Source organism: Dermochelys coriacea, chromosome 3, assembly GCF_009764565.3.
Source record: "Dermochelys coriacea isolate rDerCor1 chromosome 3, rDerCor1.pri.v4, whole genome shotgun sequence".
NCBI classification, from domain to species: Eukaryota; Metazoa; Chordata; order Testudines; family Dermochelyidae; genus Dermochelys; species Dermochelys coriacea.
In genome coordinates this window covers 104,754,349-104,781,661 of record NC_050070.1, presented here as the reverse complement: position 1 = coordinate 104,781,661, position 27,313 = coordinate 104,754,349, and the positions used below count along the sequence as shown (strand labels likewise).

Below are 27,313 nucleotides of genomic sequence, written 5' to 3'. Positions count from 1 at the left end.
CCCGTCAAGTAAATGGGCCCCCTTCTCAGCCTCATTAACCCTTTCAAGGCTGGTGTGGAATAAACACTCCATTATAGGCCTGCATAAAGTATTTATATGATTGTCATTGCATCTCTTTGTTGATATAGAAGAGACAAAAGACTAGTCAAGAAACATTAACACTCTGATCTAACTCATCCTGATTAACAGATATGATATGCTCAGCACTAACTGAGATGCTGCTGTTTCACTGAAACAAGTTGCAGAGTGAATAAACGCTTGGTTTTTCATCAGCTCTAGCTCTAGTCTCTTGATAATCCCATGCAAGAATTGGGCCCCTGTTTTGGAATCTCAAAGGAGAGAGACAATGAGTACCAAGAAACTTCTGGATTATTAGGAAAATGTACATTTCAAAGAAGAAAATAAAAATGTGGCTTCCTCCCAAAATGCCTGTTTCTAAAACTTTTGAGATTCCCACCCTGAACCTGCATGTATTTCAGTAACCTGTTCTCACATCTCAAAGGTCTCTCCGTAGGAGTTACACTGGGGAAAAAAGTAAAAAGAGGGTGTTACTCTTCCAAGATCCACCTACTAAATAAACTCCACCCACGAAACATTGCTCAGTTTTGACAATACTCAAAATAGATCACATACGTGCTCTCAGCTGCTTGGGCTCATCTCTATCTTATTGGGACCACATACATCTGTGGGTGCTGCTGAGGTCCTGCTTCTTGGCTTCATATGCCCTAATAGAGTAGGTTGGATAACTTTCACCCAAACAGCTTCCATCTGAAAATGCCATTTCAACAAAACCAGATTTTTTTCGTGAAGTTGTAATGAACTGGTTAAATCTCATTTTGGGAAAAAATGGAGAAACATTTAGAAAATGCTGAAATGTCCTATTTTGCCATTTTCAGAACAAACATTTTGATTTTTCATTTCATAATACTTTTTCATTTCAAAATTTACTTTATTTTAGGTATATATTTTAAAAGGGATCAGAATTGAAAAGAAATGTTTCAAATGATTTGAAACAATTTTTTTTGTTTTTTCATTTCATGAAAAATTTTAGCTTTTCTAGATTCAGGAGAATTTTTTTTTTGATATCTCAATTTCCCCCACAATGATGGAAAATCCATTTTTTGACAAGCTCTACCCATTGGGTTTCTTGAGCTTGCCTCTTCCTTGGTAAAGGGGCTCAGATCTCTATTCTCTGCCAGGCTCTTTGGGTTTGGCTCCTTTTTTTGACTAGGTCATGGAGAAAAACAATGTTTCTCTCCCAGACCATCTCTGGGTGTGCAAAAATGAGCTGTTGCTCATAGTCAGAGCTGTGTGAACAACTGATTTTTTTGGTTCACTGTCTAAACTGAAAAATTAAAATACACGTATTGTTTGGGATAACCAGAAATTTAAAAAAAATTTTTGGCAAACTGAAAAAAATTAATTTGGGGTTGACATGAAACATTTTGTTTCATTTTAAAAATCAAGTAAAATTTGAAACAAAAGGGAGTTTCAAATTGAAAAAATCTAAAGATTTAGTTTCAAAAAAGTCAAAGTTTCAGTTTTTTTGGAAATTCTTCCCCCAACCAAAGGAATTTGGTGAATTCAACACAAATTTGCAAAAGATTTCAGTAGATTCAAACCTGCGTTCTTTGGTGAAAAGTTTAGTTTGAAAAATTTCACCCAGCACCGTTCAGAGCAGATTGTACAGATGTTCATAATACGATCTTTTCTCTCCTTTCCCACATGCATCGATGAGCAGTGAAATAGATAACACTTTACTTACCAATACAGTTATCATTGGGTATCTGAACAAGAGGTGAAAGGGACAGGTCACAGTTTTCAGAGTACTGGGTGAAATCCTGACCTTGATATCAATGGCAAACCTTTCCTTGACTTCAAGGGGGCTAGAACTTCAGCTGCTGTTTCAGACTCTGCACATGCAGGCAGGAATCACTGCATCAGAAAGGCTCAAAAGTGTCAGCCAAGTGTATTTCCATAACAGTTGCTGCAGGAGACTTTAATGTTTATAAAAGAAAAACTAGATTTTAAGTTTGATTCTGGAGAATAAGGCAGTAGCATGAAAGGCACCAGTTTACCCTATGTGCTCTACCATGCACCAGCTGAATGCAAACTCATTCCTCAACTGCCTCATGTTTTTGAAATTGGGCTCCTATTTGCCTTCTTTTCTATTAATCAGTGGTTCCCTGGTCATCAGGGCCAAGACTTTTTTTTTAAATGTGTTCCTGAAGTGAGGTTCCTAAATCCCTATATAGGTACCTAAATATGTGGCCTGAGTTTCAAAAGTCTGAATATCCACAGCTCCCATTTACTTCAGAGGGAGCTGAGATGGCTCCGCAATTTTGAAAATTTGGATGTGTATTTTAAGTTCTTACACGGTGATTTAAAAGCCTAACTCTAGATACCTACATGTGGACATTTTGACCAAATAGGATATGATCAGAGCTCCCACTAAACTTCATTAATATCTGAAGTGGGTTTTCTAGTTGTTATCTGGAAAAATCTCTCCTTTGCCAGACAACATGTTTTTGAAGGGAGAAAACAAATTTGTCTGGGGATTTTGTTTTGAACACTTCATTTTTGTTGATGCAGAGGAAATTGCTAGTTATGTGTTACCCCGGAGGCTTATGTACCTACATGCATAGATGCAAGCAGTAGAATCTATATACGAACCATATGTAAACAGATACACAATAAGACAGACAAGATAAAAATGACTATGCCCAGTATCTGAATGTAACCATAATATGTCAGAAGGGTAATAGACAAAGAATAAAATGAAGTTATGTTTCTCCATAGTAGTAATAATGGATTTGGTTCAGATCAGCTTCCAAAAGCCTGAATGCTTGTCTGATCTATCCACATCTAGAGTGTACGCAATTCAGCTGGAAATTTCACCAGGCTTCCTTGTAAGATTTCTACTGCTTGAAATGGTTGGGCCTATTAGAGTAGAAAATGCTGTGAGATGAGTCAACGTTTTGCTGCATCTGGCCTGGCTTATGAGGAAGTATGGAGGCCCCAAAGCTGAACACTTTGCCAAAATGCATAGAATGAACAAAGCCTTATTGAATCACAAAAGAGAGGTTGAATTCAAGTTCAGTCTTTGGGTGAACACTTGAGTTAGCTCTTCTCTGATCCACAGTGGTCTTTGAACCTGCTCCTGCTCGAGCTCCCATTGCATTCAACCGAGCCCTGATTCAACAAGGAACTTAAGCATGTGCCTAATTTTAAGTGCACAAGCAGACTCATTGTCTCCAGTCCAGCTATTCATGTACTTAAAATTAGGCATGTGCTTAAGTGCACTGACAAATTTGGGTCTAGAAGATTTGCAATCGAGTTCAATAAAGCCTTTCTTTGCCTGTGACCTGAGTGCTGATGTCCAAGTGTGTGAAGAACTGGTGCAGAAGGATAAACTCCACACTTATAGCTACCATAGAGGGTCCAGCTCACACCAAGTTACAACGTGGCCACAGATGCTAACCCCCCACATTGTAGCAAATCAGTATAATTTATCACACCAGTATCGACCGTCAACAGACCAAGCAGAGAGAGAGAGAGGATTTCCCGGTGGGCGTCATGCAGCCTGAAATCTCTCTCAAATGTTTGTTTTCTTATTATATAAATATTATAGAGCACAAAGCTAAGAGAGAAAATAAAATCTAAGTAAAACCATGAAAGTAGTAGCAAAATTTCACTTTGTATACAAATCAAATACTGATAATGGTTAAACTGCTGACATGCAAGGTTGCAGCAGCTGTACAAAGACTTGGCTCATACCCCAAGGTTGTCTTGACATTACAAATGTTATTTATAATGCTGAAAGTTAAGAGTGGCTTCTATTTACTTAGTATGAGGCTCAATCTATAGCTCCTGAACTACCTCCGTAGGAAGCACTTTACATCAAGTGTTGATGTTCATGAATGGCTGAAAACATAGGGCAAGCAAAACAATCTCATCGAGAGCTTTGAAATGTACAGGTAAAGAACAATGTGCTTCTTTTGGCCAGATACCCACTGTCAACTGAGACTAAGAACATGATTTGATCCAACATTTTTGCGGTTAATTTGCAGTCAGGATGTTTATATAAAGTAAATAGTTGGGAGTTGGAAACTTGATTCTTTGCTTACTGGTAATATCGCTAATCTTCATAAATGCATTTGCATGAGTTTAGCCCAGAATTTGGTTTATACGCAGTTGAAACTTTGCATTCACATCTACAGTTTAATTCAGTCTATCACCTAATTCTCCACTGCCTTAAACCCCAATTAGTCATTTACACCTGTGCAAAAGAAATACAAAGAGGATATCAAATGCTACCAAATCACTTTGCGGTGGTACCAATGAAAACATGAAGTATAAAACAATGAAAAATCAGGTTCCTACAGTTTAAAAATGGACTGTGAATTTGGTAGGGCCCTAGCCATATTAAATGCTTCCTGAGGAAGAAAAATGATTTGATGGCCTACTTTATTCTAAGCAGAACAGAGAGATATTCCCACTAACTAAGGAAGACGGAAGATTTATTTTCAGATTAACACCAAAAAGCCATATTGGCAAAAAACAATGTTGAATTGCAATGGTCAGGGTAGCAAGTATCCTACCCCTCACCACTGACAGCTTATTGTGTAGCTACTCCTAACTTTAGGCGTGTAAATCATCTCCACTACCATCAGACTACTACTAAAATTAGGCATGAGCTACATCCAGGAAGCACTTTTTTTTGCTAATAATCATAACCTGCATGTACTCTAGTCATTCAACGTTCATCAGCAACCAAAGTTGTAGCTCACTACTGGCTGCTTTTGTCGTCTGAGTTTTATGTCACAAAGCATTGAAGTGACACCACTAAGTTCTTCCAAGCTGGGGCTTGTTACACACTGACTAGGTTCTTCTTTCCCCTGCCCGGGAGACAGCACAATGCTCAGCAATTCCCTTGAATCTCAGTGGGTGCAATGGGGAAATATAATTAAATGGATTTTTTCTGGGGCTGGTGGTTTTGCTCTGCTCCAGAGCAGAAACAGTAGTAAAATAATGATAGAACTAGCCTATGTTTTGCTCCTGAGAAGTCAGAGTACAGAAAGTACAAACAGAACATATTCAGAGACGTGTAGCCTAGAGTTACAGACTGAATTGGCCAGTGTAACTTGTCTGTTTGAAAGTCTTCACTCAAGTGCCTTTAAGGTTTGTTCCTATAATTTCAAACCACAGAACAAAACTAAACCCTCCTGACTTTTATTTTGCTGCAGGAGTCTCACGATTTGAGTGGGTCTGCTTGACATGCGCCTATCCATCCTCCCAGGTTGCTTAGCATTCCAGAGAGCCAGCCGCAAAGCTTTTCCCCACTTGTTCAGACTGGATTTATGCTTTCTGCATCTGGTGTTATGTGAACATATTTTTCTTCCCTTTCAGTTGAACCTCTGCCCGTCTTCATGTAGAGGGCCTCATTTCAAAAGAGGGATTATTCCCTGTGTATTTAAATACATAGGAAACAGGAAACCAGCTAGAAGTACACAGTGATCTCATTGCTGTATCACTTTTCCCACAAGCCCATTTAGGAATCAAAGACAAGATCGTGGGGCTTACAGTTCAAAGCCACTCAACCTGAGAGACTGATTGTCCTTGCATTCCCTCTCTTGGCTCTCAGCACAGTGCAGAGGAATCGAGGAGTCTGAGAGTGCATTTGGTGTAACATTTCAGTGTTGAGGCCTGGGATGTAGCCTTAATCAGTGATTTCCTGGAAGGATTAGTGATGGTATTGATAGGAAATGCAGTGGAACAACCTTAATTCTTAATTAAGTGAATTGTGTGTGTGAATATATCTACCTATCTATATATAGATATATTTTAGAAAACTTGACAGGTAGCAGCAGCTACCTTCGACTCTTTGGAAAGAATGCCATTGTTTCTAATGTGGTGGTCAGTGTTACTGTGAAACCTACTTTTATGTTCAGGCATTTAAAGATCTGATGGTTTCAGTTTTGTTCAAAAAGTCTATACATCTCACTGCACTTACACCTTTTTTTTCACATCTTAATTTTGAAAAATCATTGTGAATTTCCTGTTGCTATTCTTCAGAAAGTTCATTTTTTAAAAAAATTAACATGTAATAGAGGCAATTTCATCTCTAAAACCAATTTGAAATCCAGCCCAGATCCATAGTGACCAAAAATCATTTTATCCAGGTCAAGGTGTATATGTGGCCCTCATTCCTAGTACATCAGCACCACCAAAGTACTGAAAAATAGAAATAAATCAATCCCTTGTTTCTTTTCTAGCACAGCTATGGATAGCAGTGAAGATGCAGTGGCATAGGCTGTTACAAGTATGCCAGGAGCCCTCTGTGTATACATTCACAGCTTGTGCCAGGGTCCATGCACCACCCTTTACTGCTATTTTTAGCCATGATAGCTAGATTAAAACTAGTGCAGGTATGCCTACCTGAGCTGCAATCACACTTCTGATTACAGTGTTGACACACCTTAAGTATATGTGGAAAGATTATTGAGGGAAAGCTAAGCTGAAGAAATTAGTTTTGCATTTAGTTCTGAAAGTGGTTCTGTGATAGCCTCACTCCCAAGAGATGTAAGGCTGATGTCTACACTTAAAATGCTACAGTGGCATAGCTGTCGTACTTCAATGCAGACTCTTACTACATGGACAGGAGAAGTTCTCCCTTCGCACTAGGTAATCCACCTCCCTGAGTGGCAGAAGTTAGTTCGACGGAAGAATTCTGTCCACCTAGCCCTGTCTACAAAGTGGGTTAGGTTGGCATAGCTTCATCTCTCCGGGATATGGATTTTTTCAACCCTTGAGCAATGTACCTATGCCGATGTAAGTTTCCAGTGTAGGCCAGCCCAAGTCCCTTAGGGTTTGTCTATACAGCGTGGCACAGCATGCCAGAGAGGTGTGATTTGTAAAGTGCATGAAAGTGCTGCACTATAACTGCCCCATGTAGACCCTGCTATCATGCTCTGAAAAGTTCCTACTTCATGTTAACATAATCTTGTTTGAAACTGAACTATGTTAATGTGAAGCAGGTACCTTTTAGAGCAGTGGTGGGCAACCTGCGGCCGATGGGCTGCACGCAGCCCATCAGGGTAATCCGCTGTCAGGCTGCAAGACAGTTTGTTTACATTGACTGTCCACAGGCACAGCCATCCGCAGCTCCCAGTGGCCGCAGTTCGCTGTTCCTGACCAATGGAAGCGCCAGCGGATTACCCTGAAGGTCGCATGTGGCCTGCAGGTTGCCCACCACTGTTTTAGAGTGTGCCAGCAGGGTCAACATGGGAGATTTACAGCACGGCATGTTACGGTGCTTACCAAACCACACTCCCAGTGAGCTTTGCTGGTGCCACGTAGACAAGCCCTTAGTCTAGGTGAAGTTACTGTGAAAGTTCTATTTTTATTTTATTTATTTTTTTTTACTCCAAAGCACCCCCTTTGAGTTAACGGTGTCATTGTTCCAGTGGGATATAGCAGTTATGTGAGGTCATTGTTGCAAAGATAGAGGCTTCCTTTTAGAGAGCTAGGGCCAAACCCCTGGAAGATTTTAAATACCAAACCAAATATCTTGCACTGGGATGCCTTATATTTTGTGGGAAGCCAGCACAGAGTGCAGAGCACCAGTGATGTGTTGAGACCAGTCTGTGTTGTTAAGAAGACTGGATTCTCCATTTTAGAGAGCACTTTACAGACTGTCTCTTTATTTCAATGTGAAATGAATTGTGATAAGCAAGCCCCGGATGGGACAAATGCACAGATCACTGTGACAAGTTCTGAGTTTGATAGATGGGGCACAACTTTTCTGTCCAATTGCCTAGAGAAGTGAGAGCTGTTTTGTTGTCATGGTTATGTGGGTAACCAATAGCATTGAGGAGGTAAAAAGGTTTCCAAGGCAATAGACTGATTTACCAGTCTGAGGGCAGATGCTCTGGTAGTGGGGGTTGCTCTAGAGGAGGCAATTTTTTCAAAGTGCTTTTCTCTTCCTAAACCATTATCTTAGTCTTACCTCAGTTCAACTTTAGCTCACTGCTCCTAGTCCTCATATAGATTTTGGTGAGGCAGTGAAAAAGCTGTGCCTTGAAAAAGATGAAAAGTAGATGAAGAGTTGTGAAGATTATGTAAATTCACTTCCTAGTGCACAGGTATTTGCATAATTAATGCAAAACCCAAACACATTCACAATTAGCCCCTCTATTTGGCAATCTCAGCTAAACACTGAATGAGCATGGAAACTGAATTGGTCTCTCATTCTTAGAGGAGATTTCTCCAGAAATGGTTAAGACACTGATGGATTAGGAAAGTTTGCACAGTGACTGCCAACACTATCTCTTACTCCTGGGGGAAGTAATTAAAAATTCTGCCCACAATATTTTAAAATTCTGCATATTTTATTTGTTAAAATAACAGACTATAATCACACTGGTTTAAATTATTTTGGTAATTTATTTAAACTACAATACAATGGATGGAGAATGGGAGTGGGGAGTATTGGAAGAAATCCCCAAACTCCCTCTAATAATAATGTAGCTAGTACTGACACTTTATTTCTAGTTATTAGTCAACAAATATATGCAGCCATATGCTCAATGTTACATCATAGGCAACTGAAGAGCAAGCGAGGGCTGGGGACTCAAACTCACAATTTATATGGGCTACTGACCATCTCCAGAAAGGTCAGTAGCAAACAGTTCATGGAGCACATTTTGATAGGAAATTTTTTCAGTCCAAAAATTTAGACTAGTTCTAATCACTAAAGCACCATAAGCATTTATAAGGCCATGCTGTCTTTTACACCACTCTGGCAATGTAAAGGAGCCTTAAAACTTTTACAGCTGTTTTATATTCCTGGGGAAATTCATTAAGAACAATGGGAGCAATTCACTAAGCAGGCAAGCTCCTACATTCTGATCTGCTTGATGGGACAGAATCTGCCCCACACTTACCTCCTCAGAAACACCCTTGCCCCCTCTCACTGAGCATGCCGCAATAGTGAATGAGAGGGACAGCGTGTCTGTGTGTCTCTCTCTCTCTCACACACACACACACAATTGCCCAGCCCTCCCACTCTGGTGGTGGTTTACGTCTCTGCCGGCTGCTCTGGGCACCCAAACAAACTCACCTGAGCTGCTGGGGAGGGGCGCGTGACCGCTCTTGCGCTTCCCTTTGCTTCCCCATCAGAAGTCATTTTTCTGCGAGGAAGCAAAGAAATCTGCAGGGCATGAATTCTGTGCACATGCAGTGATGCAGAATTCCCCCAGGAGTATATATCTGTTCTGTTGCTAAAGAGCGATCTTGTCCACAGGACTGCCAATGCAGCATCTTTTCTGGGCACTAAATTCACTTTGGATTATAATCCATCCATAACTGATAACTATCAACAGGAAACAATAGCTCAGCTTCTTTACCTCTCCAAAGTAGGAATCTGCCTAGAATAGGGAGATAATGAGTTTCCAAGACAGGAGATTGATGATACAATTTGTAGAGACAATAGCTATCTGGTCATACTCTTCCTCCTCCTCCTCCTCCTCCTCGTTTCCCACCACGAACACAAACATATCTCACCTCTGCCCCCCCAAATCCAAATTTTGTAAATGGAAGTAATGCAAGTCATCAATATTTCAGCATGAGTCTGCAGTTACAAAATGGGTTGCCTCAGAATGTTCTTATTTTAATTATTTGTATTACATTTGTGCTTAGAAGCCTCAACCAAGACACAAGTGCCATTGTGTTAGACGCTGTAAAAGAGGCAGCTCCAAAGAGCTTAGTCTAAACAGACATGACAGACGTGGGGTAGAAGAAGAAACATAGGCACAGACAGGTGAAGTGACTTTTCCAAGACCTGATAAGATATTTGGCAGAAAGATAGACTTGTAATTCCCTGGGTTTTAAATTCTCAAGGTGATTTAGACAAGTAGATCAGTGTAAATAATATCTATCAGGCTTTCTAGGCTGCACAGTGCCTTAGTATTCATAGATGGCTAAGATGGTAGAAATCCCACTACTACAGAACTCAGCACAGAATTCAAGCTGGATGCCAAATGTACATTTCTCTTTTTGGTTGGGGTGGGGGAAAGGTTGATTTTTTTTTCATTTTTTACTAACCTTTGAACTTCCTGGTTCCAGCCAGGACTGAAGCAGACACACCAGAAAACAGACTCTTCTAAGATTTTCGGCCCAATTTTGCAGGCTCTAAACCAGTCCAGGTATTTCAAGTAAGTAGACAAAGTTTTAGATGCTTACTGAGACTGAGCTTCGGGACCTTCTGAGGTTCTCCCATCACTAGGAATTACTCGGTCCAAATGTTACAGTAAATCTAAACACTCCTGTCAATATTTAGTCTTCATTCAGTTCAAATTGAAGGCTCATCTCAAACAGGTCCTAACTATCACATGCCACATTTTTCACAGGTTATTGCAGCAACGAGTGAGAGGGAAATAGGCTTGATCCTGTGCCATTGAACACAATGGGAGTTTACCATTGAATTCATTGGGAGCAGGATACAGGCCCACATCTTTGGCCTCAATCCAGCAAAACATTTGAGTTCCAGTAGGAATCCTCATATGCTTAAAGCTATGTGCATGCCAAGTGCTTTGCTGGATCAGCACCTATGAGAAGAAAAGACTATAATTTAATTGGTTCATGTTGATGATCATTGCAAACGTTCAAAAATTGTGATGACCTCAGCATTGAATTAATGGATTTCTCTCATGTCTTCAGCAACAAGGAGAATGCTCTGAACTAGCTCTTAGTAAATTTGGTGGGCAGGCAGGGAGAACAGCTGTTTAATCTATTTGAAAAGTTAGCAGCCTAATCAGCTTCCAAATTTCATCGACTGAACTCAAAAAGCCTGACTGCTGACAGAAGAGACTTCTCTGAGCAGGTAAGGATTTGGGGTAAAAATTTCAAAAGCACCCAAGTGACTTATCCTAAGTCCCACTGACTTTCAATGAGAATTAAGCTCCTAAGTGCTTAAGTCGCTTTTGAAAATGGGACTTAGGTGCTTCTGAAAACTTTACCCTTAACTATTTTCTCAAGCAAACACTGACTGCTATAATCTTGCTGCAATAGTATTCTCAGCTGTATCAATTAGATTTAAAGCAGTAATTGCTCCTCTTTCCTAAATATAAAAGTGGATCCAAGTACATTACTCTCTGCCACTAGGCATTACCACATAGCTAAATAGCAAAGAAGAGGTATGAAAGCTGGAGGCAGACTGGGACAATCAGCATAGGCTGATTTAAATACTTGAACAATAAAGCAACTGCATGAGAAGAGAGGCAGCATCAGGCAAACTTCTTTCAAAATAAAATCCCTTCTGATACAGAGCCTTGGTATGTTTAACATCAAACATATTCAGAAAACATGACATGTAAGTAAATTCAAAACTAAAAACAGTTCTGGACACTGAACACTTTTTTAGTTAATGGATTCTGCAGTACCTTTGAATGGAAAAGCCATTGTGTGAAAAAGCTGTGCGTGCATGCACGCACACCCACACCCACACCTTTTCTGCAGTAATGGCCATCCCAACGTATCCAAAATGTCATTTCCTTTGAACGTTTATGCATGGGGCATAAAGGTAACATTGGCAGGAAACTCTGCTTTGAACCATTTACAAGAATCCAGCCATGATTAGCTACTACCACTACCGCTGGTCTTAAGTGTGCTTAACTGTTGCTTGGATACTTCAAGGTGCCTAACCAAAAAAATGTCATTGCATCTTCAGGAAAGCATCTGGAGAAGGAACTGGCTTATGCCATGTGTTTTTTGGCAGATGCATGCTGCCATGTCATTTCAGAGTGAGGTTATGCAGTACAAAGTGTCATTCAATACAAACAGCACAACAAAAATGTTTCCTATGATGCCGACAGTCCTAACCTCCAATCTGCTCTTGCCCTTAACTGCCATAAGACTGGGGGAGGGGAGTGTTTCAAAACATTATTATTATGCTTGGGCCAGGGCTAGTTGACATGGCTTATTAAATTAATTTGTTGTGTATCTGTCATTGGCATTTGCCCTTCATGTCTTAGGGGCAACTGAACTAGAAGTTAAAACCCTCCTAAAATGTAGTGTTCTTACAGGCCTCTATTCAAACATAAGCTGCTAGAGTCTAGAACTGGTTGGAAATTTTTTGACAGCCTTTCTGCCAGAAAATGCTGCTGTGTCAAAAGCAAAATGTTTGGCAGAAACGTGATCTTTCAACTAAAGTTTAGTTTTGAAAGAACATTTTTAAACAGCATTTCAATAAGGTTGGAACACAATGTTTTTCAACCTTCTCAGAACGGGATATTTTGATTTTCCATTTCAAAATTACTGTTTTGTTTTGAAACATTTTGTATTTTATAAAATAAAGTCAAAGTCTGAACAAAATGCTTCAAAATACAACAAAAATGTTTCAAGCTGTCTAATCCCCTTTTCTGCCAGGATTCCTTTTTTGCAGGAATTTTAGAATGTGTTTGGTTTGTTGGTTTTGGTACATTTTCTTTCTGCTCAAAAGAAATTCAAAGTTGTGGAATTCCCCGCAAAATGAAAAAATGGAGTTCCTGCCAGTTCTACTAGAGTAGTCATATTTTTCACCTGCCCTATGACACTCATACATCACTATTTCACACTGTAATGATTCAATTTAGTCTCAATCTTTACCATATTATCTCTTTCAAGGACTAATACACTTTTGTGCGTGTTCAAAAATTTGCTAACTGCACCAGAAGGAAAATGAAACCCTATTTTAAATTTTCACCTTTCAGTTTTTTGGAGTCTACAAACCAAGATCCACAGCCTCTGTTAACTCCAAATTTCATACACATCAATAGATCAGGAACAGGACAATTTTCAAATTTTACAGTTAAATATATAGAGATTTCCCCTTTATCACCATTACCAAATCCACTAAAATCAATAGCCCAGGAGAGACAGAGAGAGTGAGAGAACACAGAGTATAAGAGGGTAGTCAGGGTAAGTCTGAATGCAACCAAGGGAAGAAACGAATGAAACCAGCAAGAGAAAAATGTTAATGAGAAAAATCAAAGAACAGTGGAAGGAAGAAACAGAAAAAGGAATTCATTGAAAATAAATGGGAAACTTGTCAGCTATTATAAACACACACAAGTTCCCACTACTATCTAGCCAGAGGCACTGCAGATAATGATCTTATATTTATATAGCACTCTTAATTCAGCAGCACCATACAAAGTTAATCTACAATACGTAGGGAGCTCTGCATTCACCACTGAAGTAAGCTGTCACATGCTACACAACATTTTGGGGATGGTATAGTAGATAAGTATACTATATCAATCAGAAAATCTAGGAAGGAGTTAAGTGAGCAGAATGTAGTTGTGCGTGTTGGAATTTGGCCAAGACACAGGCCAAGGAGGTGTAAATAAATGCAGATACAAACTATATACTAAAAGAGAAGGCTCTCATGTGCATCTTGTAAAAGGCTTCTATGTCATGTTAACAATATATGTCACATTGCATCACAACCACTAAACCATCTTGGAACAAACTACCAAGGGAAGTGGTGGATTCTCCATCTCTGGCAGTCTTCAAATCAAAACTGGATGCCTCGCTGGAAGATATGCTTTAGTCAAAAATGTTATTGGGCAGATCTACCACCCCTCCAGTTCCTCTTCAACTGCCTGCAGCCTGAGATGGAATATTGTGGTGTCTGTTGGTTAGTTTTGCTAATCTTTTGCCTTTCCCTACTTTTTCTTTTTCTTTTATTTCAGCTTTGTTATGGTTTTTCTTGCACTTCTGTGCATTTTAGGGGGACCACCCCATTCCCTACCCTCACTGGCTATGGGCTCTTTTGCTTGGGCTCAGTTCCTTTGTTTTGAAGCCTTTTTTTCTGCTCAAGATATACCCAGAACCACAGCATTTAAGACTTGCCAGACCTGCAAAAGGTCTTTCCTCCCCCTCCCCCCCCCCAGTGATGGACACTAGCTGCCTCAGGGTGTAAAGTCTGCACTGGCTTCAACAGCAGATCTAGGAAGCTAAGGGGAGACGGGCTTAATTTACTGCTACTTCTCAAATGCCTGAACAGAGTAAAACGAGAGAGAGCCAAAATCATTCTCATAGCACTAGTGTGGCCAAGTCAGATACGGTTTCCAGACCTGATTCATCTATCCCTACAGCCACTTCTTCACCAGCCTCTGACACCAGATCAGCAGACACAAGAATCAGGGAAATTAAAGCACCCCAACCTCAGCTACATCTCAAGGCCTGGCTCCTGGATGGTTCTTGGGCCTAGAGATGGCCTGGTCATCCAGAGTACACAGCATACTACTGAATAGTAGGAAACTACTGACACGAAAGACTTACCTGCAGAAATGGAGTCAATTCCATTCCTGATGCATCCAAAGAGGATTGTCTCCCTCTGAGTTCTGTCTCACTCACACACTCAGCTACATCTTGAGCTTAAAAACTTCAGGTTTATCACTGAGTTTCATCAAGATTCACCTTCCATTTTGTTATAGCTTTTCATTCACCTGTAGATGCGGTTTCCATATTTGCACCCCCAGCAACATCCAAGTTCATCAAGGGCTTGGTCAACCAATTTCCCTATGTGAGAAAACCTACATTGCTTTAGGACTGTGGTCTTTCTTTAAACAGCTTAAGGAAACCACCCTTTGAGCCCCTAGTGGACTGCTCTCTCCACCACTATACCAACAAAATGACAGTGTCTAAATTAGCTGTTACCACTCAAGAAAGATCTTGGAGTCATTGCAGACAGTTCTCTGAAAACATCTGTTTAATGTGTAGCAGAAGTCAACAAAGCTAACAGAATGTAAGGAACCATTAGGACAGGGATAGACAACACGGAAAATATCATAATGCTAGTATATAAATCCATGGTATGCTCACACCTTGAATATTGTGTGTAGTTCTGGTCACCCCATCTCAAAAGATAGATCAGAATTGGAAAAAGTGCAGAGAATGACAATGAAAATGATTACAGGTATTTAAAAGGTTCTATATGAGGAGAGATTAAAAAGACTGGGACAATTCATCTTAGAAAAGAGATGACTAAGGGGGGACATAATTGCGGTCAATAAGATCCTGAACGGTATGGAGAAAATGAATAGGGAAGTGTTATTTACCCCTTCACAGAACATAAGAATGAGAAAAGGAGTACTTGTGGCACCTTCGAGACTAACATTTATTTGAGCATAAGCTTTCGTGAGCTATAGCTCACTTCATCGGATGAGCTGTAGCTCACGAAAGCTTATGCTCAAATAAATTTAGTCTCAAAGGTGCTACAAGTACTCCTTTTCTTTTTGCGAATACAGACTAACACGGCTGCTACTCTGAAACCTGTCAATATGGAAGCACAAATTGGTTCCACTTAGAGAAAGCAGGGTAGCTACTGAAATAAGGAGATATTAAAAACAACATTTTAGATGAATAGCTGTTGCCATAATAATAGGGCTAAAGTCACATACCATGGATACATTTAGCCCAATAATATTTCAAGCTTTGGAGAGGAAACTCCAAAAACATGATGTATAACATTACACACATTACTGCACAGAATGTTAACTCTTTTATGAAGGATTAAAAAATGGCCGAATCAGTGTGGAAAATTAAGAATCAAAAATAATCCCTGCTAAGATGAACTGAAACTGTTTATAATGAAATTAAAAGTTCCAGTTAGCTACCCCTTCTCCATTTCCCCTGGAGGCTTTCCTATGTTATCCATCCTGGGGTCCCATCGGTTTTCAAAATTTCTGCTAGTTTGGTCACAGACTTCAAATCTAGGGAGTTGCTGTGGAGAGGGGAGGAAAGAGCATTGCATTCTGGGATGACTCTGGCCTGGTGGAGTCTTGGAGGATATAGATATAGAAGGCTTTCAGAACAGTCTGATCCCCAGCTTTCCTGCAATATCACTAAGGTAGGAAATGGTATCAAGGTTGAAAGAGAAGTCAGGGGGCCTGGGGCTTTTGGAGAGCCTGTTTAGAATCAGGGAGAAGAACGTGTGCATTCGAGGGAGCTAGCCTGAGCAGGAAGGGATCTGGGGAAGGATAGCATGGTGATGAGCACAGATATTAATTGTATTATCATAGCACCTAGGAGCCTCAGTCACGGACCAGGACCCAACAGAACAAAAAGACTGTACCTACCCCAAAGAGCTTACAATCTAAGTATGAGACAAGAGACAGCAGGTGGATAGAGAGAGAGAGACAGATGTGGGTGGGGGGGGGATACAAGGAAACAATGAGACAATATTTGTCAAAATGATAGGCTGTTGGTGTGCTGAGACTATGGCCTAAACTGTTGTCAGGTTTTTTGTAGGTGTCCCAGCAAAGGAGACTATTGAGGAGGGTTTGAAGGAGGATAACGTGGTAACTTTGCAGATGTTACAGGGAGCTCATCCCAACTGTGAGAGGCATCATGGCAGAAAGCACAAAGGTGCTTGTTTGAGAATTTAACAAGTAGGTAATGGAGGCTGGTGGCATGGGCTGATCGGAGGCAGGTATCGACTTTATGATCCTGAATGAGAGACAATAGGTAGGGTGGGAATAGGTCACGAAGACCTTGAAAGTGAAGACAAATAGCTTATGTTTGATATGATAGAGAAGCCAGTGAAGGGATACAAAGAGAGGGTGACATAGTCAAAGTCACGGAATCAGAAAACTATCTTTGCAGTAGCATTCTCACTGGATAGCAGCAGGGCATAAAAAGATTGGACAGATAGATCTGTTTGATTTGGGAAATGGGAAGGTGTCATAGGGTCCGATTACTTCCAGGAAGAGCCCCACAAGCAGTAGCAATCAGTAGAGCCCCATCTGCCAGACTGCGCAATAGGCCCTTCTTGTCTTGTTCGTGTGATCAGCTGTATGAGTCCAGGACTACTTTCTCCACCAGTTCCTCCAGGCTATCGCCTCCAGAATTCCTGGTGATAAAGTGCTCAACTCACATAACTGCTAACACTCTTGATCTAGTATATGGGCTGGAACTGGATGCTGTGCAGCTGGAAATTTAGGTCAATGTCATGGATCAACCATTAGCTCCTGATTTTTAAGGATTGGGTGCACCTAGCATGTTAACAGGAGGGACCTCTTTTGATAGTTTCTGCCCTTGAAGACTAAGGGCTTGGATGTTGATGTGACATTGCTAAGTTGTGGGAAGCTACCAGAAGATATGGCAAGGATTATATCTGCCCCTCTTACTGCAGTTGTGTGTGTTGGTTGCTAGTTACTTGAGTTTGCATTTTGAGGTGTTTGCTGGATTCCTGGCTGCTGTTAAATGATCACACAGCAGCAGTGTCAAGGAAAGTTTTTTCCTCATCTTTGTCTGTCTTGCAGATTACATCTGATTCTTTTGGATGCAGACCAGGTTGTTGTGATCTATGCCTTTTCCATCTCAAGATTAGATGGTTTGTGTGTTTTATGGGTATGTCTACACTGCAATTAAAAACCCACAGCTGGCCTGTGCTGGCTTGTGGGGCTCAGGCTAAGGGGTTGTTTAATTGTGATGTAGATGTTGGGCTGGAGCCTGGGGTTTAGGACCCTGAAAAGTGGGAGGGTCCCAGAGCTTGGGCTACAGCCCAAGCCCAAAAGTCTACACCACAGTTAAACAGCTCCTTCGCCCAAGCCCCGTGAACCCAAGTCAGCTGGTGTGGGCCAGCCGTGGGTGTCTAATTGCAGTGTAGACATACCCTATGAAGCTACACCTTAAGACAGCCAAGAAACTGAAGCTGATGCAGAATGTGGGATGTCAATGCCAGAACAGTAGATTTTGGTAGAAGAATAGTAGTCCAGGATCTTCACTGACTACCTGTTTTGTTTTCAGGTGTAGTTTAAAGTGTGGATTTTTACAAAGAAAGCCATGAATGACTTGAGAGACCACCTCTCTCCCTATCTCATACTTTGACAGCTCTGGTCAGCAGAAGCTTGTGAGCTGGTGCCACTCACTGTAGGGGAGAGAGAGAGAAAACAAGTCATGATAATGGAGAGTTTTGTCTATGAGAGGCCCTCAACTTTGGAACCTACTTCTCTCACTTGGTCTGAAAGCCTGAATTTGGTGACCTTTAGAAAATTCTGCAAAGTGCATCTATTTACCCAGGTTTTGGGGGAGAAAAGGATACAATAGGAAATGACATTTGTGTAGGTGGAAAGAATACTGTTTGATTTTTATTGTGGAATCTATTGACTTGGGGGTATGGAGTTTGTACTATTAGTTTGGGGTATGTGCACTTTTAATTGATTGTGTTTGTTTTTAAAATTTTGGCAAAGGCACCTAGGACGGATGCCTTTTCCCTAAATATTATGATCAATCCTAATATAACTTTTTTCTATCTTTATTTGATCAACCAATGCATGTAGAGTACCTGGAGGCTCCTATTATCCCCTCTTTGATTTCCCACAAGACACAGCTTCAGTGGTCACTCCTTTGCTCATGTCTCAACTTTAATATGTTCCTTAAAATTCAAATACAACACTTTAGAAACCAGAGGAGTCACATTTTGTTTTCAGATTCCAAGGCGTCTTTTATTTGTTTTCAGTTTAAAAGCAAAGATCATCCTTCTCTCACTGTGCATATCAAAATTTTGAAGCAAGAGATGACAAATAAATTATAAAGCTTGAGAAAATTGCTCCCAGACAGCACCAGAAAAGAACAAAAACCACTGAAATCATTTTGACTCAGACTTGGACTTTTGTAATGAATAAAAGATTTCCAGCTGGGTTCTGAAAAAGACAGAATATACTTTAGAATGAGCCGAGAAGTGAACTGTGGGCTAAATGAAATTTTACTTTGATCTTTTTTTTTTTTAAAAAAAAACCTTCTCAGAGGACCAAAAAAAATAAAAAAAAATAAAAAAAAATCCTAAAGGAAAGCTCTTGAGAGGGTGCAATTGCTTTAAGAAAAATACTGTTATTCTTCCATCCCGAATTGCTTGTACGTGTTGTTCTAGATATAGAAGGAAAGATGAGCTTTAGTGAGGAGGGAGAGGGAGACCACAACAACAGATCAGAGTTGTAGTATCTTAATATGCACAAATTGTAATCTCTTCAGAGTACTGCTATTATTATTACTACATTATGGTAATGCCCAGAGGTCCCAACCACAATTGTGCTAGACGTGCAAACATATAGTAAGAGACAGTACCAAGGAGCCTACAGTCTAATAGACAAGACAGGCAAAGGATGGGAAGTGAAAAAGAGGTGAAGAGACTTGTCCAAGGTCAAACAGCAATTCAGTGGCACAATGGTTTGAATAAAACTTCTGAGTCCCCATCCTATCCCCTAGCCACTGAACTGCTGGTGTTAAAGGGAGAAATGCCTTTTTGTTTTTGGCAGTGGAATTGAGATAAGGTATTTCAGAAAGCTGTCCTCCTTTGTGCAAACTTTGGCTTGGTTCAGTTTGTGATTAACCATGGTTTTCAGGGGTAACATTTAATATATATAAAGGAAAACAAATGAAAGTGAAAATTGAAAGATTCATGTTGTTCTGCCCCATCTCCAATACAAAGGCAATGAGAAATGGAAGTTTCTCTCTCAGGCCAACCTTCTCAAACTCAGAGGATGTTTCAAAGTGAAAAGGGCTATGGGTTCCTTCAGAAGCAAAGGCCTCAGGCAAAAGCAAGAGACTGATGCTGCTGCTTTCATCTTGTTCACTTCAAGGAAACAGACACATCACTCAGCTGTGGAATGTGAGGCAGTCACCCCAGGGTCAAGCAGTTGGGAGGGGAGCATAGGCAGTACCCTTTCACTTTCTACTTTCACAATGTCATGAAGGAAACACACACACACCTTCCACTGCTTGCCAAATTACATAACCCTTTCACTTTCAGCTCCAGATGGAGTTTCTTATCCTTTTTGTACTCCAGCTGAAACTTGCTTTTTGGAATTAGAGAAGAAACATCAATAGCAACCAGAAGGAAGAGTCTTCATGTTAGTGGAATTTGACTCAGAACAGTCACATGTCCATTTGTCTCCTCTGTATGTGTAGTCCTTCCCCTTAGCCAAAAGTTCCTCTTTCATGTGTCCATTCTTCAGGCACTGTTTCCAATGTATTCTCCCACCATCCTGCCACCCCTAATCATAATCTTTCTAAAATGAACAGAAGTGAATAATTATGATTAAAAAACGCATTACCAGTTCAAATCAACCTGTCTGATCCTTCAAACATTTCTGACACATGAAAAAAGATTAAAAATAATGAATCTTCTGACAGATAAAGATACTGTTTCTATAAATCACAAACTATAACCGAAGGGAAGTCAGGGAGAGGTTACAGTGCCAGTTTAGTTGAGATGCTGTCCATCATGATGGTCATCTGACTCTCCAGTTAGTTTTGTGCTACATATGAGTGTACCTTTAAAAATTTCACCAATTCAGTTCAGATAAGCATTCTCAAATTCTGGTATTTATCTGAATCTACTCTGAGGTATCCCAATGCAACAGAGGAACCAATATCCATCGGGATAGTTTCATGGTAGTCTTGAATCCTAAGAATGAGTTTAGGGCTTTATCATTCAAGTGGATATTAATTTAGCACCTCTCACACTCAATTTGTCCCAAAGCAAACCATCTTAAGATATATCACATTTCAAACTTATATTCCATTTACATTACTTATATTTTTCACTATTTCCTTTTCCCCTTTTGCTAGCAAATCAAAGATATTTCTGTTTCTCTCTAATCCATTTTTGTATTCACAGAATCAAAGATCAGGATTGGAAGAGACCTCAGGAGGTCATCTAATCCAACCCCTGCTCAAAGCAGGACCAACCCCAACTAAATCATCCCAGCCAGGGCTTTGTCAAGCCGGGCCTTAAAAACCTCTAAGGATGGAGATTCCACCACTTCCCTAGGTAACCCATTCTAGTGCTTCACCACTACATGATCATTTGGGGAAGCTATAATACTAAGTTTGTGACATCACAATTTTTGCCATGGCAGCAAAAGGTAGTACCATAAAACAGAGAATTATGATTTCATTACAGGGTCAAGCAAAATTAACTGGGTGCTGGTTGAGGACAGCAATGTCATTTAAACATAAAATAAACTTTCCTCTTCAAAGCACTTTACAAATATTAACTAATTAATCTTCAGAAGACACTTGGGAAATATTACCATCCTCATTTACAGAAAGAGACACTGATGCAGGAAAGTTAGGTGACTTGTCCAGGGGCACAAAGAATGATAATGTCAGAGCTATGACAGAGCCAGAAGAGTACACAAAAGTCACCTACTACAGGACAGGCCCAACAAAGAAAATAACAGAACGCCACTAGCCATCACCTTCAGCCCCCAACTAAAACCTCTCCAACGCATCATCAAGGATCTACAACCTATCCTGAAGGACGACCCATCACTCTCACAGATCTTGGGAGACAAGCCAGTCCTTGCTTACAGACAGCCCCCCAATCTGAAGCAAATACTCACCAGCAACCACACACCACACAACAGAACCACTAACCCAGGAACCTATCCTTGCAACAAAGCCCGTTGCCAACTCTGTCCACATATCTATTCAGGGGACACCATCATAGGGCCTAATCACATCAGCCACACTATCAATTCACCTGCGCATCTACCAATGTGATATATGCCATCATGTGCCAGCAATGCCCCTCTGCCATGTACATTGGTCAAACTGGACAGTCTCTACGTAAAAGAATAAATGGACACAAATCAGACGTCAAGAATTATAACATTCAAAAACCAGTTGGAGAAGACTTCAATCTCTCTGGTCACTCGATTACAGACCTGAGGGTGGCTATCCTTCAACAAAAAAAACTTCAAAAACAGACTCCAACGAGAGACTGCTGAATTGGAATTAATTTGCAAACTGGATACAATTAACTTAGGCTTGAATAGAGACTGGGAATGGATGAGTCATTACACAAAGTAAAACTATTTCCTTTCCCCATGTTATTTCTCCCCCCCACCCCACCCCCCACTGTTCCTCAGATGTTCTTGTTAACTGCTGGAAATAGCCTACCTTGCTTGTCACCATGAAAGGTTTTCCTTCTTCCCCCCCCCCCCACTGCTGGTGATGGCTCATCTTAAGTGATCACTCTCCTTACAGTGTGTATGATAAAAGCCATTGTTTCATGTTCTCTGTGTCTGTATATCAATCTCCCCTCTGTATTTTCCACCAAATGCATCCGATGAAGTGAGCTGTAGCTCACGAAAGCTTATGCTGAAATAAATGTGTTAGTCTCTAAGGTGCCACAAGTACTCCTTTTCTTTTTGCGAATACACACTAACACGGCTGCTACTCTGAAACAGAGCTATGATTAAAATTTAGAGCCATCTGTTTCTTATACTCAATCCATATATCTAGCCCTCATACCCTATATTTTGAACAATAGCATGGTGGAAAAAGAATATCTCTCATGAAGTTTGTTTGGTTTTTGTTTGGTTGTTTTTGTCTGATTGTTCTAGTTTTCTATTTCATTAGGGTATTTCATTCCCTCCAATTTACAGGCCTGATCCAGAACCTATGAAAATCATACTACTGACCTCAATTGGCTTTGAATCAGGCTCTAAATGAGTGACAATAGGATTTATGGAATGGATGGCTGATTTATTTATTGACATTAAAGTAACTGGCATTGATTGATTAGGATTTGCTGCAAGATGTCCAATGACACTATGCTCCACTGAACAATTTCTATTCAAACTGCTCCTGCCTGGGAGGTTTAGATGCTTTTATTCTTACATGCTACTGGGCCATGAATTTTTATTAGCAATTGTTTGGTTCAAAATTAATGCTTTTCTTGACTGAAGGAAAACAGTGAGCCAGATCTTCCATGGGTGAACTCAATAGAGTGATGCCAGTTTGCCACAGTTGAGGAACTGATCCAGTATTCTTATGCACTATATCATCAAGGACAGTGGTTGTCAAACTTTTTAGGGTGGCAGACCCCACCGTTTGAAAAAGCTCTGATTCTGAGTGGCACAGCAGAAAGGAAACGTATACCAATGCAGCTGCAGTTTTAACTGAAAGGAGATTAAATGTTGATTAGATTGCCAAATCTTACTAAATAAAATACATTGCCTGCCACTACAAGATTTTTCTCCTGGATGCCCTGATGAAAGCACGCATAACCCAATTTAGAACCACTGATCTAGGGGGATCAATTCCAGGAATTATACATTGGAGAAGGGAGAGTTATTTCTTATGTTATGATTTTTAAACTTTAATATTAGTTACTGTAGAACTACTGCTCACAGCCTTCAACCATGAAAGTGGGTGATGCCTGCACTGATTAATACAAACTACACTGGCTAACTTTTAATTAAGTGCCCTTCAAGGTCTTCCCACCACATCTATAAATCCTTAAATAATACAGGAACAGTCTATGCAAAAGACCATCTGTTGCCCTATGTGTAATTGTGATGATTAAGAGTGGCAGGGCTGGAACTGCTGCTTATTCTGTGGCATAGAATATCAGGGTTGGAAGAGACCTCAGGAGGTCATCTAGTCCAACCCCCTGCTCAAAGCAGGACCAATCCCCAATTTTTGCATCAGATCCCTAAATGGCCCCCTCAAGGAGGGAACTCACAACCCTGGGTTTAGCAGGCCAATGCTCAAACCACTGAGCTGTCCCTCCCCCGCATAATCTCAGAGGTATAGAATTCATGATTCTGGAATATTCTCCCTCTCAACATATGTCAGAGCACATTTGTGGGATCATTCCAAATGCAACACATTTTGTTTTCTTTTTTTGTTTGTTGTATTGTTATGGGTATTTCATTTTTTGTGCTTGAGGTTAGGTTGAGTAGGGTGAGTGAGGGATGTAATTTATGTATATTTGATATTATATTTATTTTTTGACTCTGGATCTGCTTTGGTGTTTATTTATCAAACCACATTGCTTTTGGCTTTTTAAAAATCTGTTTTCAGTTAAAGTATGTCAGAGTATGTCTACACTGCACACTAAGCCTGGGATCTGACTCAGGTTTGAACCCAAGTTCCCCTTAGCCCCCACCCCCCCAAATCAGTCTGATTCAGGTCAGCAAGCTCTTAGGAAGCAGGTGCTCGGACCCAGCCAGGAGGGTGGGTCAGAGCCCAAGTCCTGCTGTGACTCAAGTCCAAGCTTTGTTACCTAGCACTGTGGATGCAGCTCAGGCTGCAGAGCCAGGTCAGAAGAACTGCGTAGAACAGTACGCATGTTAGCACTGCTGTGAGACACAGATCAAGCTCCTGTAAGCCCAGGTTTACAATGCAGTGTGGATGTTCAAGTGTGGGCTTGGAAACACTAAGTCCACAAGCTTGGACCCCATAGACCCAGGTTTGCAATGCAATATAGACATACGCCTAGAGTCCTAGAAGACTTTGGGCACAAGATACCATATGCATTAAAAATGTTTTATTTGTTCTGAAAACAGGTTGACTTACAGGTACGGATCTTTGAAAGCTCTTCTGAAACACCTGGGTTTCCTGAGAGCCTCACTAACTCTAATCTTGAACACAATCCAAGTCAGAAGTTTATGGCTAGATTTTCAAAGAAGTTCATTTTCCACCGAATAAAAGCAGTGATTTGCCAAAGTGCACATGCCAAGAAATAGAATTATTTTCAGTAATGCAGCTGAAAAGAAGGGATTTGTTCTGCTCGGAGAGCACTGAACACAATGCTCCCAGTTACATGCAGACCCCATCCCCAGAATTTCAAGACATTTAGGAAAAAGTTTGCAATAGCACACTGATCAACACCTCCTTTCAGTAAGGATTCCACCCCATGTCCACTGAAGTCAATGAACAGACTCCCATTCCCTCCACTGAGAGTTGGATGGAGACTTAATTGCCAAGTCCCACAGCTATTGAAGTCAATGAAGATTTTGTCAATGATTTCAGTGTGAACAGTATTAGTTATTATCTGAACCATGGAAACAAACAATGGCCTGTGTCACCAACAGGAAAATTTGTAACAAATAAATCTTGCCTTTGACTTATTCTGTGATCAATTTTTTTATTTAACTATAAATGCTTAAATTTTTTTTCTTCAGATTCAATTTAATTCTTCAAAGATATTTGGTGAAGTCCTGCTCCCCTTGAAGTCAATGGGAGTTTTGGGATTGACTTCAATGGGGCCAGGATTTCACCCATTAATTGTAGTTTGTCATATCTACCATGCCCCTGAAATATGTACACCTCTGAGCTAGCTCAAACTAACCTCTGCCTTTTGCCATATACCACGTCCAGAAGTTAAGATACACGTTTTTCTCTCTTTTCCTCTTCCCCACAATAGGACTAATTACCACATGATCAAGGGCTACGTGGGGTGGGTGGAAATGAGAGGATGTATCTTTTTGTGTTTCAAGGGAAGGAGTTAAAATGCAGGCTAAGGAGGTGTCAAAGGAGATGGTATGTCTGTAATAGGGAGGGGAAGCAAGTAGTAGCTAAGGGCTTAATAGAAAGCCAGGAAAACTAGAAATAACAGTGTGACAAGTTTGCAGATTTCAAGGTGTTGCAGGCCAATTTTCCATTTGGAGGAGAAATCAGTGATGCGGAGTCAGGTATTTTCTTAGTATGATTTGTTTACTTACAAAATGAACAAAAGTCCAGTTTCCTTGAGCACAGATAGTCACAAACTGCACATCGATAACTCCTTTGTCAGCTAAAAGAACCTGTCAGCTGACGAGACACTATTCTTCCACCAAGAAGCAGCTCTTTGTCCCTGTCCCTCTTGTTCTCTCTCTCTCTCTCCATTCTAACTGATTAATACACAGGTCCCCTCTTCCTGCCCCAGGCCTGAGCTTTTACACCTGGGAAACACCCTTAGCCCAAAGCTCCTCCTTCGGGATCACGTGGCCTCAAAAATTAAGCTTAAGCATCAGCCCTTCTTTTGTTCATCTGCTTTGCAATACACACCACCAGACAAAGGAGAGAGAGAGAGAGCTTTAAGCCAGACAATCTTCTCGGTAAGGGTCTAGGTGTCCACACAGCAATGACTTCTAACATGCATGCTATAACAAAAACAGAAAAATAGGAAAGGGTTAAAAACACTTGAGAACAAAGGATACCGTTGAAAATAAAGCCAGGGGGTGGAAGGGAGGGAGAAGGAAGAGAGGGACGCTGGGCAAGGGTTAAAATACAAAAATGTTAAAACAAAAAACAGGCAATGGCCGCAAATAAAGTGACAATCACAAGGGCTAAAACAACAACAACATAGAATATCAGGGTTGGAAGGGACCTCAGGAGGACCTCAAAGCAGGATCTAATCCCCAACTAAATCATCCCAGTCAGGGCTTTGTCAAGCCTGACTTTAAAAACCTCTAAGGAAGGAGATTTCACCACCTCCCTAGGTAACCCATTCCAGTGCTTCACCATCCTCCGAGTGAAAAAGTTTTTCCTAATATCCAACCGAAACCTCCCCCACTGCAACTTGAGACCATTGCTCTTTGTTCTGTCATCTGCCACCACTGAGAACAGTCTAGATCCATCCTCTTTGGAACCCCCTTTCAGGTAGTTGAAGGCTGCTATCAAACCCCCCCTCATTCTTCTCTTCTACAGACTAAATAATCCTAGTTCCCTCATCCTCTCCTCATAAGTCATGTGCTCCTGCCCGCTAATCATTTTTGTTACCCTCCGCTGGACTCTTTCCAATTTTTTCACATCCTTCTTGTTGTGTGGGGCCCAAAACTGGACATAGTACTCCAGATGAGACCTCACCAATGCCGAATAGAGGGGAATGATCATGTCCCTCGATCTCTGGCATTGCTCCTACTTATACAGCCCAAAATATCGTTAGCCTTCTTGGCAACCAGGGCACACTGTTGACTCATATCCAGCTTCTCGTCCACTGTAATCCCTAGGTCCTTTTCTGCAGAACTGCTGCCTAGCCGTTCGGTCCCTAGTCTGTAGCAGTGCAAGGGATTCTTCCTTCCTAAGTGCAGGAGTCTGCACTTGTCCTTGTTGAACCTTATCAGATTTCTTTTGGCCCAATCCTCTAATTTGTCTAGGTCGCTCTGTATCCTATCCCTATCCTCCAGCATATCTACCACTCCTCCCAGTTTAAATTAATCAAGGCAAAGATTTTGTCTTTCTTCATGTATGTACAGCACCTTGCACACTGTTGGGAGCTATATGCACTTCTAAGAACAACAACTCTGTTAATATAAAAAAAAATCTCCTAGTCCATCACAAAACAAACATTCTGCCTTGATCCCAATCAGTGAACCCCTCTGAGAAAGCCTGGGAAAACAGTCTTTGCAACATATCCTGAAAATCTGATATTCTCCTCTAGATCAAAAAATTGCATAAATATGCAAGTGGATTATTCCATCCATTGTGTTATGATGTGAACCATAAATAACCATCTGAAGCATTTTTGTGGCAAGAGGGTAGTGAA

General features: G+C 40.7%; 1 long non-coding RNA gene across 1 annotated transcript in view; it reads left to right on the top strand.

Annotated features, from left to right (window-relative positions):
- The window catches only part of LOC119853839, a 39,906-nt gene extending 15,008 nt beyond the window's left edge, over positions 1-24,898 (top strand). The window contains exon 3 of the long non-coding RNA XR_005292242.1: positions 24,351-24,898. This is a non-coding gene — a long non-coding RNA (uncharacterized LOC119853839). The remainder of the gene's footprint in view (positions 1-24,350) is intronic.
- The last annotated feature ends 2,415 nt before the right edge of the window (positions 24,899-27,313 follow it).